The sequence below is a fragment of the Phyllobates terribilis genome, unplaced genomic scaffold (assembly GCF_046119375.1).
Source record: "Phyllobates terribilis strain yellow unplaced genomic scaffold, ASM4611937v1 Scaffold_4__5_contigs__length_816908805, whole genome shotgun sequence".
NCBI lineage: Eukaryota > Metazoa > Chordata > Amphibia > Anura > Dendrobatidae > Phyllobates > Phyllobates terribilis.
The window spans coordinates 181,203,849-181,224,047 of record NW_027362764.1 but is presented as its reverse complement, the minus strand read 5'-3'; positions in this window follow the sequence as shown (position 1 = coordinate 181,224,047).

The following is a 20,199-nucleotide window of genomic DNA, read 5'->3' as shown; positions in this document are numbered from 1 at the left end:
GTAGCAAGGTCCACCTGACCACCGATGCGTGGACCAGTAAGCATGGACAGGGATGATACCTTTCCCTCACTGCCCATTGGGTAAATGTTGTGGAGCCGGGTACAGATCTTGAGAGTGGCGCTGTACCTGTTCTGCCAACTCCAAGGATTGCAGGAATACAGTCTGTACACATTGACTCCTCCTCATACTCCAGTTCCTCTGAATCAGCGCTGCAGGAGCCGTCACGGTCTACCTCCACATCAACCCGCGAACGGTTCCCTCTTATGAAGACCGATATGAGCACAGCCGTGGCCAAACGTCAACAGGCCGTATTAAAATTAATTTCTTTGGGGAATCAAAGCCACACAGCACAAGAGCTCTGGAATGCCATCAAGCAGCAGAGCGACGTGTGGTTTGTGCCAGCGAATCTCCAGCCAGACATGGTAGTGTTTGACAATGGCCGAAATCAGGTGGCAGCTCTGGGCCTAGGCAACCTCACTCACATCCCAAGTCTGGCACATGTGCTCAACTTGGTCGTGCAGAGTTTTTTGAGGGACTATCCGGATCTTGATGCACTGCTTCACAAGGTCCGCATAGAGTGCGCTCACTTGCGGCGTTCCAGCAACGCAAGATCGCGCATTGCAGCTCTGCAGCGCCGATTACGTCTTTCGGAACATCGCATCATATGTGACCTACCCACCAGGTGGAATTCAATGTTACATATGTTGGAGAGGTTGTGTGAGCAGCAGGCATCAGTAATGGAGTACCAGCTGCAGCAGGCGCAAACAAGTCGCAGTGCGCGCCGTTCACACTTCACCACCACTGAGTGGGCCTCTATGAAGGACATTTGCCACGTTTTGCGTGCCTTCGATTATTCCACGCGGATGGCGAGTGCAGATGATGCACTAGTCAGCATGACTATCCCCCTTATCTGCCTGCTTTAAAAAACACTGCAAGCACTAAGGGACGAGGTTTTGGAAGAGGTGGAGGATGAGGGGTCACAAATGCCATCTGCTTCTGTACAGTCTGCGCAACGTGGTTCCTCACAAAGGCCTAGGCAGGGGACACTTTGTGAGGAGGAAGAGGAGGAGTCAATGGAGGAGGAAGACATCTGTCCAGAGGAGGGAGGTGCACAATGCTCTAGTAGTCAGTATCTAGAGCGAGGGTGGGGTGATGCAGAGCAGGCAGAGATCACGCCTCAAGCAGGGGACAGCGTTTCTTGGCCAGTTGGCAGTCGGCAGCACATGGTTGATTTCATGCTGCAGTGCCTGAGAAATGACCGCCGCTTCGCCCACATTCTCAACACGGCAGATTATTGGGTGTCCACCTCAAAGATTCTCGCTACAGGGACAACTTACAAAGCCTCATAACACCGTTGAACCGGAAGCGTAAAATGCGGGAGTACCAAGACGCACTGGTGCATTGCATCATGTTCTCCATTCCAACCAAGAGAAGTGCTGCTAGTGCTTTACAAAGCAGATCAGTGCGTCGAGGCAGTGGAGGAAGCTCTGCACAAAGAGGGAGCAGAAGCAGCGCCTGAGCACAAGGCAAGACCAGTATGACCCAAATGTGGCAAAGCTTTGTGTCCCCGCTTCCACAAATGTCTACACCATCACAGACGGCTCCAGTCAGCAGGAGGCAACGTTTCCGTCAGATGGTGACAGACTACATGCCTTGCCCTCTCAGTGTACTCCCAGACGGCTCTTCCCCCTTCAAGTTTTGGGTCTCTAAGCTGGATACATGGCCAGAGCTTAGCCAGTATGCATTTGAGGTGCTAGCTTGCCCTGCTGCTAGTGTATTATCGGAACGCGTCTTTAGTGCCGCAGGTGGTGTACTAACAGACCGTCGCATGTGACTATCCTCCGATAATGTTGACTGGCTTACTTTTCTGAAAATGAACAAGGCCTGGATCTTTCATGAATTTGCCAGTCCTCTTCCAGAATAAATAATTGATGGCAACACAATCCAGGTCTCCTGTTGTGTTCATGTTTCCACCACCTGAACTGTAATCCCTGAGCTCCAACACCGCCAGTTGCTGCTCAGAAGAGCCGTCTGCACAGTCAATGCTTGCTGCCATGTTATTGGGGTTCAGTTACGTCAGCTGTTACCCTGCTGTGTGTCCGGCAAATTCTCCTGCTCTGTCCACATCCACTGTACTACTAATTTAAAACTTGCTCCAATTACACCTCTGGCTCCTCTGCTTTTAGTATTTACCCTGGGCTCCAGCACCGCTAGTTGCTGCTTAGAAGTGCCGTCTGCACAGTCAACGCTTGCTCCAGAGTTATTGGGGTCCAGTAACGTCAGCTGATCCCCAGCTGTGTGTCCGGCAAATTCTCCTGCTCTGTCCACATCCACTGTACTACTAATTTAAAACTTGCTCCAATTACACCTCTGGCTCCTCTGTTTTTAGTATTTACCCTGGGCTCCAACACCACTAGTTCTGCTCAGAAGTGCCGTCTGCACAGTCAACACTTGCTGCCCTGTTATTGGGGTTCAGTAACGTCTGCTGTTCCCCTGCTGTGTGTCTGGCAAATTCTCCTGCTCTATCCACATCCACTGTACTACTAATTTAAAACTTGCTACAATTACACCTCTGGCTCCTCTGTTTTTAGTATTTACCCTGGGCTCCAACACCACTAATTGCTGCTCAGAAGTGCGGTCTGCACAGTCAACGCTTGCTCCAGTGTTATTGGGGTTCAGTAACATCAGCTGATCCCCAGCTGTGTGTCTGGCAAATTCTCCTGCTCTGTCCACATCCACTGTACTACTAATTTAAAACTTGCTCCAATTACACCTCTGGCTCCTCTGCTTTTAGTATTTACCCTCGGCTCCAACACCGCTAGTTGCTGCTCAGAAGTACCGTCTGCACAGTCAATGCTTGCTCCAGTGTTATTGGGGTTCAGTAACGTCAGATGATCCCCAGCTGTGTGTCCGGCAAAATCTCCTGCTCTGTACACATCCACAGTACTACAGATTTAAAACTTGCTCCAATTACACCTCTGGTTCCTCTGTTTTTAGTACTTACCCTTGGCTCCAACACCGCTAGTTGCTGCTGAGAAGCGCCGTCTGCACAGTCAACACTTGCTGCCGTGTTATTGGGGTTCAGTAACGTCAGCTGATCCCCAGCTGTGTTTCTGGCAAATTCTCCTGCTCTGTCCACATCCACTGTACTACAGATTTAAAACTTGCTCCAATTGCACCTCTGGCTCCTCTGTTTTTAGTATTTACCCTGGGCTCCAACACCGCTAGTTGCTGCTCAGAAGTGCTGTCTGCACAGTCAATGCTTGCTCCAGTGTTATTGGGGTTCAGTAACGTCAGCTGATCCCCAGCTGTGTGTCTGGCAAATTCTCCTGCTCTGTCCACATCCACTGTACTACCAATTTAAAACTTGCTCCAATTACACCTCTGGCTCCTCTGCTTTTAGTATTTACCCTGGGCTCCAACACCGCTAGTTGCTGCTCAGAAGTGCCGTCTGCACAGTCAACGCTTGCTCCAGTGTTATTGGGGTTCAGTAATGTCAGCTGTTCCCCTGCTGTGCGGACGCCAATTTCTCCTGCTCTGTCCACATTCACACTACTACAGATTTTAAAGTTGCTCCAATTATGCCTCTGGCTCCTCTGTTTTCAGTATTATCTCTGAGCTCCAACACCGCCAGTTGGCGCTCAGAAGCGCCGTCTGCACAGTCAACACTTGCTGCCTTGTTATTGGGGTTCAGTAACGTCAGCTGATCCCCAGCTGTGTTTCTGGCAAATTCTCCTGCTCTGTCCACATCCACTGTACTACAGATTTAAAACTTGCTCCAATTGCACCTCTGGCTCCTCTGTTTTTAGTATTTACCCTGGGCTCCAACAACGCTAGTTGCTGCTCAGAAGTGCTGTCTGCACAGTCAATGCTTGCTCCAGTGTTATTGGGGTTCAGTAACGTCAGCTGATCCCCAGCTGTGTGTCTGGCAAATTCTCCTGCTCTGTCCACATCCACTGTACTACCAATTTAAAACTTGCTCCAATTACACCTCTGGCTCCTCTGCTTTTAGTATTTACCCTGGGCTCCAACACCGCTAGTTGCTGCTCAGAAGTGCCGTCTGCACAGTCAACGCTTGCTCCAGTGTTATTGGGGTTCAGTAATGTCAGCTGTTCCCCTGCTGTGCGGACGCCAATTTCTCCTGCTCTGTCCACATTCACACTACTACAGATTTTAAAGTTGCTCCAATTATGCCTCTGGCTCCTCTGTTTTCAGTATTATCTCTGAGCTCCAACACCGCCAGTTGGCGCTCAGAAGCGCCGTCTGCACAGTCAACACTTGCTGCCTTGTTATTGGGGTTCAGTAACGTCAGCTGATCCCCAGCTGTGTTTCTGGCAAATTCTCCTGCTCTGTCCACATCCACTGTACTACAGATTTAAAACTTGCTCCAATTGCACCTCTGGCTCCTCTGTTTTTAGTATTTACCCTGGGCTCCAACACCGCTAGTTGCTGCTCAGAAGTGCTGTCTGCACAGTCAATGCTTGCTCCAGTGTTATTGGGGTTCAGTAACATCAGTTGATCCCCAGCTGTGTGTCTGGCAAATTCTCCTGCTCTGTCCACATCCACTGTACTACCAATTTAAAACTTGCTCCAATTACACCTCTGGCTCCTCTGCTTTTAGTATTTACCCTGGGCTCCAACACCGCTAGTTGCTGCTCAGAAGTGCCGTCTGCACAGTCAACGCTTGCTCCAGTGTTATTGGGGTTCAGTAATGTCAGCTGTTCCCCTGCTGTGCGGACGCCAATTTCTCCTGCTCTGTCCACATTCACACTACTACAGATTTTAAAGTTGCTCCAATTATGCCTCTGGCTCCTCTGTTTTCAGTATTATCTCTGAGCTCCAACACCGCCAGTTGGCGCTCAGAAGCGCCGTCTGCACAGTCAACACTTGCTGCCTTGTTATTGGGGTTCAGTAACGTCAGCTGATCCCCAGCTGTGTTTCTGGCAAATTCTCCTGCTCTGTCCACATCCACTGTACTACAGATTTAAAACTTGCTCCAATTGCACCTCTGGCTCCTCTGTTTTTAGTATTTACCCTGGGCTCCAACACCGCTAGTTGCTGCTCAGAAGTGCTGTCTGCACAGTCAATGCTTGCTCCAGTGTTATTGGGGTTCAGTAACGTCAGCTGATCCCCAGCTGTGTGTCTGGCAAATTCTCCTGCTCTGTCCACATCCACTGTACTACCAATTTAAAACTTGCTCCAATTACACCTCTGGCTCCTCTGCTTTTAGTATTTACCCTGGGCTCCAACACCGCTAGTTGCTGCTCAGAAGTGCCGTCTGCACAGTCAACGCTTGCTCCAGTGTTATTGGGGTTCGGTAATGTCAGCTGTTCCCCTGCTGTGCGGACGCCAATTTCTCCTGCTCTGTCCACATTCACACTACTACAGATTTTAAAGTTGCTCCAATTATGCCTCTGGCTCCTCTGTTTTCAGTATTATCTCTGAGCTCCAACACCGCCAGTTGGCGCTCAGAAGCGCCGTCTGCACAGTCAACACTTGCTGCCTTGTTATTGGGGTTCAGTAACGTCAGCTGATCCCCAGCTGTGTTTCTGGCAAATTCTCCTGCTCTGTCCACATCCACTGTACTACAGATTTAAAACTTGCTCCAATTGCACCTCTGGCTCCTCTGTTTTTAGTATTTACCCTGGGCTCCAACACCGCTAGTTGCTGCTCAGAAGTGCTGTCTGCACAGTCAATGCTTGCTCCAGTGTTATTGGGGTTCAGTAACGTCAGCTTATCCCCAGCTGTGTGTCTGGCAAATTCTCCTGCTCTGTCCACATCCACTCTACTACCAATTTAAAACTTGCTCCAATTACACCTCTGGCTCCTCTGCTTTTAGTATTTACCCTGGGCTCCAACACCGCTAGTTGCTGCTCAGAAGTGCCGTCTGCACAGTCAACGCTTGCTCCAGTGTTATTGGGGTTCAGTAATGTCAGCTGTTCCCCTGCTGTGCATACGCCAATTTCTCCTGCTCTGTCCACATTCACACTACTACAGATTTTAAAGTTGCTCCAATTATGCCTCTGGCTCCTCTGTTTTCAGTATTATCCCTGAGCTCCAACACCGCCAGTTGGCGCTCAGAAGTGCCGTCTGCACAGTCAACACTTGCTGCCGTGTTATTGGGGTTCAGTAACGTCAGCTGATCCCCAGCTGTGTTTCTGGCAAATTCTCCTGCTCTGTCCACATCCACTGTACTACAGATTTAAAACTTGCTCCAATTGCACCTCTGGCTCCTCTGTTTTTAGTATTTACCCTGGGCTCCAACACCGCTAGTTGCTGCTCAGAAGTGCTGTCTGCACAGTCAATGCTTGCTCCAGTGTTATTGGGGTTCAGTAACATCAGTTGATCCCCAGCTGTGTGTCTGGCAAATTCTCCTGCTCTGTCCACATCCACTGTACTACCAATTTAAAACTTGCTCCAATTACACCTCTGGCTCCTCTGCTTTTAGTATTTACCCTGGGCTCCAACACCGCTAGTTGCTGCTCAGAAGTGCCGTCTGCACAGTCAACGCTTGCTCCAGTGTTATTGGGGTTCAGTAATGTCAGCTGTTCCCCTGCTGTGCGGACGCCAATTTCTCCTGCTCTGTCCACATTCACACTACTACAGATTTTAAAGTTGCTCCAATTATGCCTCTGGCTCCTCTGTTTTCAGTATTATCTCTGAGCTCCAACACCGCCAGTTGGCGCTCAGAAGCGCCGTCTGCACAGTCAACACTTGCTGCCTTGTTATTGGGGTTCAGTAACGTCAGCTGATCCCCAGCTGTGTTTCTGGCAAATTCTCCTGCTCTGTCCACATCCACTGTACTACAGATTTAAAACTTGCTCCAATTGCACCTCTGGCTCCTCTGTTTTTAGTATTTACCCTGGGCTCCAACACCGCTAATTGCTGCTCAGAAGTGCTGTCTGCACAGTCAATGCTTGCTCCAGTGTTATTGGGGTTCAGTAACGTCAGCTGATCCCCAGCTGTGTGTCTGGCAAATTCTCCTGCTCTGTCCACATCCACTGTACTACCAATTTAAAACTTGCTCCAATTACACCTCTGGCTCCTCTGCTTTTAGTATTTACCCTGGGCTCCAACACCGCTAGTTGCTGCTCAGAAGTGCCGTCTGCACAGTCAACGCTTGCTCCAGTGTTATTGGGGTTCAGTAATGTCAGCTGTTCCCCTGCTGTGCATACACCAATTTCTCCTGCTCTGTCCACATTCACACTACTACAGATTTTAAAGTTGCTCCAATTATGCCTCTGGCTCCTCTGTTTTCAGTATTATCCCTGAGCTCCAACACCGCCAGTTGGCGCTCAGAAGTGCCGTCTGCACAGTCAACACTTGCTGCCGTGTTATTGGGGTTCAGTAACGTCAGCTGATCCCCAGCTGTGTTTCTGGCAAATTCTCCTGCTCTGTCCACATCCACTGTACTACAGATTTAAAACTTGCTCCAATTGCACCTCTGGCTCCTCTGTTTTTAGTATTTACCCTGGGCTCCAACACCGCTAGTTGCTGCTCAGAAGTGCTGTCTGCACAGTCAATGCTTGCTCCAGTGTTATTGGGGTTCAGTAACGTCAGCTGATCCCCAGCTGTGTGTCTGGCAAATTCTCCTGCTCTGTCCACATCCACTGTACTACCAATTTAAAACTTGCTCCAATTACACCTCTGGCTCCTCTGCTTTTAGTATTTACCCTGGGCTCCAACACCGCTAGTTGCTGCTCAGAAGTGCCGTCTGTACAGTCAACGCTTGCTCCAGTGTTATTGGGGTTCAGTAATGTCAGCTGTTCCCCTGCTGTGCGGACGCCAATTTCTCCTGCTCTGTCCACATTCACACTACTACAGATTTTAAAGTTGCTCCAATTATGCCTCTGGCTCCTCTGTTTTCAGTATTATCCCTGAGCTCCAACACCGCCAGTTGGCGCTCAGAAGCGCCGTCTGCACAGTCAACACTTGCTGCCGTGTTATTGGGGTTCAGTAACGTCAGCTGATCCCCAGCTGTGTTTCTGGCAAATTCTCCTGCTCTGTCCACATCCACTGTACTACAGATTTAAAACTTGCTCCAATTGCACCTCTGGCTCCTCTGTTTTTAGTATTTACCCTGGGCTCCAACACCGCTAGTTGCTGCTCAGAAGTGCTGTCTGCACAGTCAATGCTTGCTCCAGTGTTATTGGGGTTCAGTAACGTCAGCTGATCCCCAGCTGTGTGTCTGGCAAATTCTCCTGCTCTGTCCACATCCACTGTACTACCAATTTAAAACTTGCTCCAATTACACCTCTGGCTCCTCTGCTTTTAGTATTTACCCTGGGCTCCAACACCGCTAGTTGCTGCTCAGAAGTGCCGTCTGCACAGTCAACGCTTGCTCCAGTGTTATTGGGGTTCAGTAATGTCAGCTGTTCCCCTGCTGTGCGGACGCCAATTTCTCCTGCTCTGTCCACATTCACACTAGTACAGATTTTAAAGTTGCTCCAATTATGCCTCTGGCTCCTCTGTTTTCAGTATTATCCCTGAGCTCCAACACCGCCAGTTGGCGCTCAGAAGCGCCGTCTGCACAGTCAACACTTGCTGCCGTGTTATTGGGGTTCAGTAACGTCAGCTGATCCCCAGCTGTGTTTCTGGCAAATTCTCCTGCTCTGTCCACATCCACTGTACTACAGATTTAAAACTTGCTCCAATTGCACCTCTGGCTCCTCTGTTTTTAGTATTTACCCTGGGCTCCAACACCGCTAGTTGCTGCTCAGAAGTGCTGTCTGCACAGTCAATGCTTGCTCCAGTGTTATTGGGGTTCAGTAACGTCAGCTTATCCCCAGCTGTGTGTCTGGCAAATTCTACTGCTCTGTCCACATCCACTCTACTACCAATTTAAAACTTGCTCCAATTACACCTCTGGCTCCTCTGCTTTTAGTATTTACCCTGGGCTCCAACACCGCTAGTTGCTGCTCAGAAGTGCCGTCTGCACAGTCAACGCTTGCTCCAGTGTTATTGGGGTTCAGTAATGTCAGCTGTTCCCCTGCTGTGCATACGCCAATTTCTCCTGCTCTGTCCACATTCACACTACTACAGATTTTAAAGTTGCTCCAATTATGCCTCTGGCTCCTCTGTTTTCAGTATTATCCCTGAGCTCCAACACCGCCAGTTGGCGCTCAGAAGTGCCGTCTGCACAGTCAACACTTGCTGCCGTGTTATTGGGGTTCAGTAACGTCAGCTGATCCCCAGCTGTGTTTCTGGCAAATTCTCCTGCTCTGTCCACATCCACTGTACTACAGATTTAAAACTTGCTCCAATTGCACATCTGGCTCCTCTGTTTTTAGTATTTACCCTGGGCTCCAACACCGCTAGTTGCTGCTCAGAAGTGCTGTCTGCACAGTCAATGCTTGCTCCAGTGTTATTGGGGTTCAGTAACATCAGTTGATCCCCAGCTGTGTGTCTGGCAAATTCTCCTGCTCTGTCCACATCCACTGTACTACCAATTTAAAACTTGCTCCAATTACACCTCTGGCTCCTCTGCTTTTAGTATTTACCCTGGGCTCCAACACCGCTAGTTGCTGCTCAGAAGTGCCGTCTGCACAGTCAACGCTTGCTCCAGTGTTATTGGGGTTCAGTAATGTCAGCTGTTCCCCTGCTGTGCGGACGCCAATTTCTCCTGCTCTGTCCACATTCACACTACTACAGATTTTAAAGTTGCTCCAATTATGCCTCTGGCTCCTCTGTTTTCAGTATTATCCCTGAGCTCCAACACCGCCAGTTGGCGCTCAGAAGCGCCGTCTGCACAGTCAACACTTGCTGCCGTGTTATTGGGGTTCAGTAACGTCAGCTGATCCCCAGCTGTGTTTCTGGCAAATTCTCCTGCTCTGTCCACATCCACTGTACTACAGATTTAAAACTTGCTCCAATTGCACCTCTGGCTCCTCTGTTTTTAGTATTTACCCTGGGCTCCAACACCGCTAGTTGCTGCTCAGAAGTGCTGTCTGCACAGTCAATGCTTGCTCCAGTGTTATTGGGGTTCAGTAACGTCAGCTGATCCCCAGCTGTGTGTCTGGCAAATTCTCCTGCTCTGTCCACATCCACTGTACTACCAATTTAAAACTTGCTCCAATTACACCTCTGGCTCCTCTGCTTTTAGTATTTACCCTGGGCTCCAACACCGCTAGTTGCTGCTCAGAAGTGCCGTCTGCACAGTCAACGCTTGCTCCAGTGTTATTGGGGTTCAGTAATGTCAGCTGTTCCCCTGCTGTGCATACACCAATTTCTCCTGCTCTGTCCACATTCACACTACTACAGATTTTAAAGTTGCTCCAATTATGCCTCTGGCTCCTCTGTTTTCAGTACTATCCCTGAGCTCCAACACCGCCAGTTGGCTCTCAGAAGTGCCGTCTGCACAGTCAACACTTGCTGCCGTGTTATTGGGGTTCAGTAACGTCAGCTGATCCCCAGCTGTGTTTCTGGCAAATTCTCCTGCTCTGTCCACATCCACTGTACTACAGATTTAAAACTTGCTCCAATTGCACCTCTGGCTCCTCTGTTTTTAGTATTTACCCTGGGCTCCAACACCGCTAGTTGCTGCTCAGAAGTGCTGTCTGCACAGTCAATGCTTGCTCCAGTGTTATTGGGGTTCAGTAACGTCAGCTGATCCCCAGCTGTGTGTCTGGCAAATTCTCCTGCTCTGTCCACATCCACTGTACTACCAATTTAAAACTTGCTCCAATTACACCTCTGACTCCTCTGCTTTTAGTATTTACCCTGGGCTCCAACACCGCTAGTTGCTGCTCAGAAGTGCCGTCTGCACAGTCAACGCTTGCTCCAGTGTTATTGGGGTTCAGTAATGTCAGCTGTTCCCCTGCTGTGCATACGCCAATTTCTCCTGCTCTGTCCACATTCACACTACTACAGATTTTAAAGTTGCTCCAATTACACCTCTGGCTCCTCTGTTTTCAGTATTATTTCTGAGCTCCAACACCGCCAGTTGGCGCTCAGAAGTGCCGTCTGCACAGTCCACACTTGCTGCCGTGTTATTGGGGTTCAGTAACGTCAGCTGTTCCCGTGCTGTGCGTACGGCAATTTCTCCTGCTCTGTCCACATTCACACTACTACAGATTTTAAAGTTGCTCCAATTATGCCTCTGGCTCCTCTGTTTTCAGTATTATCCCTGAGCTCCAACACAGCCAGTTGGCGCTCAGAAGTGCCGTCTGCACAGTCAACACTTGCTGCCATGTTATTGGGGTTCAGTAACGTCAGCTGTTCCCCTGGTGTGCGTACGGCAATTTCTCCTGCTCTGTCCACATTCACACTCCTACAGATTTTAAAGTTGCTCCAATTACACCTCTGGTTCCCCTGTTTTCAGTATTATCCCTGAGCTCCAACACTGCCAGTTGGTGCTCAGAAGTGCCGTCTGCACAGTCAACACTTGCTGCCGTGTTATTGGGGTTCAGTAACGTCAGCTGTTCCCCTGCTGTGCGGACGGCAATTTCTCCTGCTCTGTCCACATTCACACTACTACAGATTTTAAAGTTGCTCCAATTATGCCTCTGGCTCCTCTGTTTTCAGTATTATCCCTGAGCTCCAACACCGCCAGTTGGCGCTCAGAAGTGCCGTCCGCACAGTCAACACTTGCTGCCGTGTTATTGGGGTTCAGTAACGTCAGCTGTTCCCCTGCTGTGCGTACGGCAATTTCTCCTGCTCTGTCCACATTCACACTACTACTGATTTTAAACTTGCTTCAATTAGGCCTCTGGCTCCACTCTGTTTTTAGTATTTACCCTGGGTTCCAGCACCGCCAGCTGTTTCCCTGCAGTGTCTTTGGCATGGGCACTCCCTCCTGCCCAGCCTGGTTCCAGCATGCCAGCTGTTTCCGGGTAATGTCAACATCACTTTGCCTCTAATGCGTTGTCCTGTCGTGTTGCAGTCGGGTTAGCCGACTCTATGGTGCCTGCAGTTTAGGTGACTCCTATGTGGGCGACGGGATCTGGCAATGAAGGCTGGTTCCATAGTGCCAATAAGACAAGCACCCCCTGTAGGACTGTGGGTTTTGGTAACTGCGGCCGGCTCGCGGCCTTGCAACTTTTTTTTACATGGGTACCTTCTGCTACCCATCCGGGTTCCAGTACCATCAGCTGATTCTCGGCAGTGCCTTTGGCTTAGGTGCCTCCTTCTCGGCATCCAAGTTCCACCAACATCTGCTGGTCCTTGGTAGTGCTTTCTGGCACAGGTACCTCCTGCTTAGTAACCGAGTTCCAGTACCGTCAGCTGGTCCTCGGTAGTTCCATTGGCTCTTGTACCTTCTGCTACCCATCCGAGTTCCAGTACCGTCAGATGGTTCTCGGCAGTGTCTTTGGTATGCGTACTCCCTCCTGCCCAGCCTGGTTCCAGCACGCCAGCTGTTTCCGGGTAGTGTCAACGTCACTTTGCCTCTGATGCGTTGTCCTGTCGTGTTGCGGTCGGGTTAGCCGACTCTATGGTGCCGGCAGTTTAGGTGACTCCTATGTGGGCTGCGGGATCTGGCAATGAAGGCTGGTTCCATAGTGCCAATAAGACAAGCACCACCTGTAGGACTGTGGGTTTCGGTAACTGCGGCCGGCTAGCGGCCTTGCAACTTTTTTTACATGGGTATCTTCTGCTACCCATCCGGGTTCCAGTACCGTCAGCTGGTTCTCGGCAGTGGCTTTGGCTTAGGTGCCTCCTTCTCGGTATCCAAGTTCCACCAACATCTGCTGGTCCTTGGTAGTGCTTTCTGGCACAGGTACCTCCTGCTTAGTAACAGAGTTCCAGTACCGTCATATGGTCCTCGGTAGTTCCATTGGCTCTTGTATCTTCTGCTACCCATCCGGGTTCCAGTACTGTCAGCTGGTTCTCGGCAGTGCCTTTGGTTTAGGTGCCTCCTTCTCGGTATCCAAGTTCCACCAACATCTGCTGGTCCTTGGTAGTGCTTTCTGGCACAGGTACCTCCTGCTTAGTAACCGAGTTCCAGTACCGTCAGCTGGTCCTCGGTAGTTCCATTGGCTCTTGTACCTTCTGCTACCCATCCGGGTTCCAGTACCATCAGCTAGTTCTCGGCAGTTCCTCAGCCTTCTTGTACCTTCTGCTACATTTCCAAGTTCAAGCTTTTTGAAATGGTTCTTGGTAATCACTCTGGATCTCCCTGACGAGGACCCTGAAGACGAGGACCCTGATGACCGCCCCGAAGAAGACGAGGACCCTGAAGACGAGGACCCTGAAGACGAGGACCCTGAAGACCAACCCGAAGAAGACGAGGACCCCGAAGACGACAACCCTGATGACGAGGACCCTGAAGACCACCCCGAAGAAGTCGAGGACCCCCAAGACGAGGACCCTGAAGACCACCCCGAAGAAGACGAGGACCCCGAAGACGACGACCCTGAAGACGATGACCCTGAAGAGCACCCCGAAGAAAACGAGGACCCCGAAGATGACGACCCTGAAGACGACGACCCTGAAGACCACCCCGAAGAAGACAAGGACCCCGAAGACAACGACCCTGAAGACAAGGACCCTGAAGATGACGACCCTGAAGACCTCCCCGAAGAAGACGAGGACCCAGAAGACGATGACCCTGAACACGAGGACCCTGAAGACCACCACGAAGAAGACGAGGACCCCGAAGATGACGACCCTGAAGACGACGACCCTGAAGACCACCCCGAAGAAGACCAAGAAGATGACCCTGAAGAAGTTGACCAAGAGGACAAAGAACAAGAAGACAACCACCAAGATACAGAAGAACAAGAGACAGAAAAGCAAGAAGCAGAAGTACAAGAAGCTGCAGAACAAAAAGCGGAAGAACATTAAGCATAAGACTAAAAATCAGAGCAAAAGATATTATCTAAATTATAAGCAGAAGATGACTCGTGGTGCCCCTGGAAAAGACCTGCTGCTGCAGGCCAAACTGAATGCGGACAAATCCTGTTGTAAATCTTTTGTGACGGGCAGAACGAAAGGTGTAATGTTCAAACTTTTATAGATAACAACTACAGGAATGCCTGTCACAAATAAGAATATGATGAAGAAGAAGAATATGAAGAATATGAAGAAGTAGAATATGAAGAAGAATAATATTTGAATAAGAAGAATATGAAGAATGTAAAAAAAAAGAATAATACGAAGAAGGTGAAGAAGAAGAAGATGAAGAAGGTGAAGAAGAAGTTGATGAAAAAGATGCTGATGCGGAGGATGATGAAGGAGAAAGTGTGGGAGAAGTAAAAAAGAAGGTGAAGAGCATGGAAGTAGTGAAGCATAAATATCTGACAAAATATAAAAAAACTTAACATAGTCAATATTTCCGTAACTCAGAACGTCTTAAAAAAAATATTAATTCCTGCTATTCCATTTGATTGGGCTAAACCTCTATGCCTTTATTGTCTCCCCCACTTCCCCCAATACATTCTACATTATTCTTAGTTGTTTTCCTTCATGTAGAATTAACCTACAAGGAAAGAAAGGGTTTATTTTTATTCCGATATTTCTGTCCCATTGACTTGCATTGGTTTCCGGTATCAGAATCGGCGATATCCGATACTTTTTGGGTATCGGTCAGATCCAATCCGATCCGATATTTCCCGATATCGGAAGGTATCGCTCAACACTACTCGCCAAGCATCTTGAACAGTGAGATGTCGGGCGTGTACCAAGCAGTAGTTCCTTATTCACAATGTATATCATTTAACATGTTAAAAAGTCCCCAGTGATTGATTCCTTTTTAATGCTAACTAAATAGATGGTAATAAATAGCAAGCTTTTGAGACTAGAGATGAGCGAACTTGTTCAGAAAAAGTTCGCCAATTTCAAAGTCAGCACAAACATTGCACATTTGGATTCGGGTTTGTACCCCCAAGCGTTTTACTCAAAATCTGCAAAGTTCAGTAAACTATCGCATTTAGTGATGATCGAGCACTAAAATGCTCGGGTACTCGTTGCTCAGGTCGAGCAAATTTCAATGCTCGAGTGCTCGGTCCGAGTAACGAGCTCAATGTAAGTCTATGGGAAACTCAAGCATTTTTCCTGTGGCTCCCCCCAGCGGTCTGCAGAGGGCCTAAAAATTGTCCAAATCGATGGGAACAGTGCTCAAATGATATGGGAACAGCATGGGAAAGACCCCTGGAAGCATCGCTGACTCTCAGGTCACTGCTGTCAACAATGTTGTCAGAGGTATTACGCCACTTTTATGAACTCACAATAAAACAAACGAAAACTAAACCAAAATGTAATTTCCTGAGAAATATGTTAACCGCTTCCCGACCGCCCACTGTAGATAAACGTCCGCGCTGCCTGGGCTCTGTGCAGCGCCGACGTTTAAAAACGGTGGGTGGTCTCGCAGCGCTCAGGACCCCCAGGGTCTTGCAAGCGCTGCAGGAGCGGTGCAGAGTGACAGCTCTGACAGGGAACATCATCGGGACCTGATTAGATCAGGTCCCAGTGATGTTAACCCTTTGCTGTCTTCTATATGCCGCGATCTATAGTGATCGCGGCATATAGAAGACAGCAGGAGGAGAGGGGGTCGTCCACTTACCTCTCCGACGACCCCTTGATTCCTTTCAGGACCTTGGGTTGCTATGGCAGCTGGAGGTCACATGACCGCCTCCAGCTCTGCCATATATGGTGTCCTTCCTGCCTGGCTTCAGCCTGCAGCTGATGCCAGGCAGGAGACTGGCTGTTAAACAGTCAGTGAAGATCTCATATAATGTAATATATGTCTATTACATTACATGAGATCAGGGATAAGAAAAATAAAAATTAATGTCCCATACAGGGACTAAGTAAAAATGTAAAAAAAAGAAAAAAAATGTTTTGAAACTGTTAAAAAAAAATACAAAATAAATAAAAATAAATAAATAAAATATTAAACCGATAAATCCATATATTTATGCAAAAATAAAAAAGTACACATATTTGGTATTGCCGCGTCCGAAACAACCCGAGCTATAAAACTGTCACACTAATTAACTCCTTCTGTGCACACCATTATAAAAATAAATAAAAAACGGAGCAAAAAACTATGCTTTTTCCTCATATCGCAAAACAAAAGGTGGAAAAAAATGCGATCAAAAAGCAAAATGGAAATAAAAATGGTACCGCTGAAAACGTCATCTTGTTCTGCAAAAAACAAGCTGCCATACAGCTCCATCAGCCGAAAAATAAAAAAGTTATAGCTCTCAGAATAAAGCAATGCAAAAAAAATATTTTTTCTATAAAATTGTTTTATTGTGTAAAAACGCCAAAACATAAAAAAATATACAGTACATGTAGTATCGCTGTAAACGTACTGACCCAAAGAATAATGCTGCCTGATCACTTTTACCACACGCAGAACGGCATAAAAAAAACCCTCAAAAAACAATTCCTGAATTGTTGGTTTTTGTTAATTTTACCTCCCAAAAAATGGAATAGAAAGCGATCAAAAAATGTCACGTACCCAAAAATGGTACCAATAAAAATGTCAACTCGTCCCGCAAAAAACAAGCCATCACATGACTCTGTCGGCCGAAATATGGAAAAATTATATCTCTCAAAATAAGGCGGTGCAAAAACTAGATTTTGGAAAAAAAAAAGCGTCTCTTAGTGTGTGACAGCTGTCAGTCATAAAAACCCGATATAAATCTGGTATCTCTGTAATCGCACCGACCCAAAAAATAAAGTAATCTAATCACTTATATCACACTAGGAACGGCGTAAAAAAATAAATAAAACCAATTCTTCACCTGCTACTGATTTGTTTATTATGTCTCCCAAAGATCGCAGTATGGCTCGGCACACATTTATCCTGCGCTCTGCTCTGAGCACTTACACCAGAGTTTCCGTGAAAATCTCTGAAATATGTGATTCAGCTGGAACCCGTGACGGAAGATTCCCTGTAATGAGGCAAATATAGGCCACTGTGGATGCCGTCTGGCCTGTGATCCCACGGTGTCATTTGTTTTAGGCGTGCATAAAAGTGCGGTTGGCCACAGTTTTGTGCACTTCTGAAAAAAAGGACACCGCTAAACAGAGGCCAGACAGAGTCCAGAGTAACTCTGCTGCCTCATTACAGTGAATGGATCCCGCAGGGGTTTCATCTGAATTACATCACTTGGAAATTTAGATGGAAACCCCGATGTAAATGTTCAGCCTAGAGCGTCGGATAAATGTTACGTAAAATGTTCCTAATAAAAGCTTCAACTCAGTCCTCAAAAAAAGCTAGTCCCCACTCAGGTCCGTCATCTGTTAAAAATATAAGGGACTTCCAAGTTACTGGTAGCAGAAAGGCTCTGGAAAAGCGAAATGGCCCTTGCCCCCCAAAAGAAATTCAGAAAATTTTGTGCTCCCAAATTCAAATGCCTATTCTACAATAATTTGTTCTCCAATTGTCAAATAGCGCTCAGTCCCCCCCAGATCTCGCCGTATGGCTGAGTGGTACGATACAGCCACATATGGGGTATTGCCACTTTTAGAAGAAATTGTGTGACACATTTCGGCACCATTTTTACCCATTGCCCTGTGTGAAAATGTAAAATCTGAGGGTAAAACATTTTTTTGTGGTAAAAATATAATTATGCTTTTTTCACTGCCCAATGGTATAAATTTAAAAATGAAAAAATACTCACTACTTCCCTAGATGAATTCCTTGAGAGGTGTAGTTTACAAAATGGGGTCACTTGTGGGGGTTTCTGCTGTTTTGGCATGTCAGCGACTCTTCAAATGTGACATGGTGTCTGCTGCCTATCCCAGCCAACATAGCGCTCCTTTCTCTTCCGAACCCTGCCGTACACCAAAGCAGTGGTTTTCCCCCACATATGGGGTATCGGCGTGTTCAGGAGAAATTGCACAACAAATTTCATGGTGCAATTTATCCTATTACCCTTATAATAATGCAAAATTAAGGGATGAAAAACGTTTTTGCGGGAAAAATGTGAAAATTTTATTTTTACAGCTGATTATTATAAACTTCTGTGAAGCACCTTGGGGTTCAAGGTGCTCACCACACATCTAGATAAGTTCCCTAAGGGGTCTAGTTTCCAAAATGGTGTCACTTGTGGGGGGTTTCCACTGATTAGGAACATCAGGGGCTCTCCAAACGCAACATGGCGTCTGCTAATTATTCAGACAAATTTTACATTCAAAAAGTCAAATGGCGCTCCTTCCCTTCCAAACCCTGCCGTGCGCCCATACAGTGGTTTTCCCCCACATATGGGGTATCGGCGTGTTCAGGAGAAATTGCACAACAAATTTCATGGTGCAATTTATCCTATTACCCTTATGATACTGCAAAATTAAGGGATGAAAAACGTTTTTGTGGGAAAAATGTGAACATTTTATTTTTACATCTCAATATTATAAACTTCTGTGAAGCATCTTGGGGTTCCAGGTGCTCACCACACATCTAGATATGTTCCCTAAGGGGTCTAGTTTCCAAAATGGTGTCACTTGTGGGGGGTTTCCACTGTTTAGGAACATCAGGGGCTCTCCAAACGCAACATCATGTCTGCTAATTATTCAGACAAATTTTACATTCAAAAAGTCTAATGGCGCTCCTTCCCTTCCGAACCCTGCAGTGCACCCAAACAGTGGTTTTCCCTCATATATGGGGTATCAGCGCACTCAAGAGAAATTGCACAAAAAATTTTGGGGTCCATTTTTTCCTGTTACCCCTGTGAAAATAAAAAAAATTGGGTCTAAAGTAACATTTTTGTGAAAAAAGTTAAATGTTAATTTTTTTCTTCCACATTCCAAAAATTCCTGTGAAGCACCTGAAGGGTTAATAAAGTTCTTGAATGTGGTTTTGAGCACCTTGAGGGGTGCAGTTTTTAGAATGGTGTCACATTTGGGTATTTTCTGTCAAAAAGACCCCTCAAAGTGACTTCAAATATGATGTGGTCCCTAAAAAAATGTTTTTGGAAATTTTGTTGGAAAAATGAGAAATCGCTGGTCAAATTTTAACCCTTATAGCTCCCTAACAAAAAAAAATTTTGGTTCCAAAATTGTGCTGATGTAAAGTAGACATGTGGGAAATGTTATTTATTAACTATTTTGTGTGACATATCTCTCTGATTTAAGGGCATGAAAATTCAAAGTTTGAAAATTGCAAAATTTTCAAAGTTTTCGCCAAATTTCCGATTTTTTCACAAATAAACGCAAGTGATATCAAAGAAATTTTACCACTATCATGAAGTACTGTATGGCACGAAAAAACAGTCTCAGAATCAGGGGAATCCGTTGAAGCGTTCCAGAGTAATTACTTCATAAAGTGACAGTGGTCAGAATTGAAAAAATTGGCCCGGTCACGAAGGCAAAAACAGGCTCTGGTGCGAAGTGGTTAAGGAACATCCAAGGTAATGACTTGTATATAAGGCAAAATAAAAACCAAAAAAAAAATGCTCCTCCCCACCTTGGGCTATGCTCACATGCAGCGTTTTTGATGTGTTTTTGCTCTTTTGCATGCCTTTTAATGGTGAAAAATGCATTCTCCAGTAAATGTCATTTTCACATATTAAAACCTTATCTGGTCATGAGGTGTGTGAAACATCATCAGACACATCCTGTTTCATTTATGGGCTACAGTAACGAGTATGACATTTTCCCATTAAAAAGGAGTGGGTCTGCCATAATGTTTGCCTATGCAGTGAATGCAACGGCTGCCAAAAATTTGGAGGAACTCCAATGTCTCTTGCAAGAGACGTAGATATGGTGATATGGTAGATATGGTGGTGATATGGAAGAAGATGTGGATGATGAGCATGAGGAGAAGGAGGAGGACAACAGCAAATCGACAAAATCAGGAAGCGTATACCCATGTACCCATGTCTGGATGTGAAGGGAGAGGTGCATGGGAATAGAGTTAGACCTCCCCAAAAAAGACACTGTTTGAGTTAATGTTACGCTGCTATCATTCGGTGGTGTTGAGAAGTCTGGCCTAATCCAGCCTTTGTTCATTTTTATAAGAATCAGGCTGTCAGCATTTTCAGTTGACAGGCAGATGCGCCTATCGGTTATAATTCCACCGGCGGCACTAAAAACCCTGCTCTGACAAAACGCTAGCGGCAGGTCAGGCCAGGACCTCCAAGGCGTAGAGAGCCAGTTCATGCCTCGTGTCCAGCTTGGATACTCAATAATTATAAGGTACAGATGAATCACAGAGGACGCTGGTACAGTCGGCAAGGTACTCCCTCACCATCTTCCGAAACTTTTCCCTCTTTTGGAGAGTATTCGCAACTCAGGGCCTGTGTGATGGAAGGG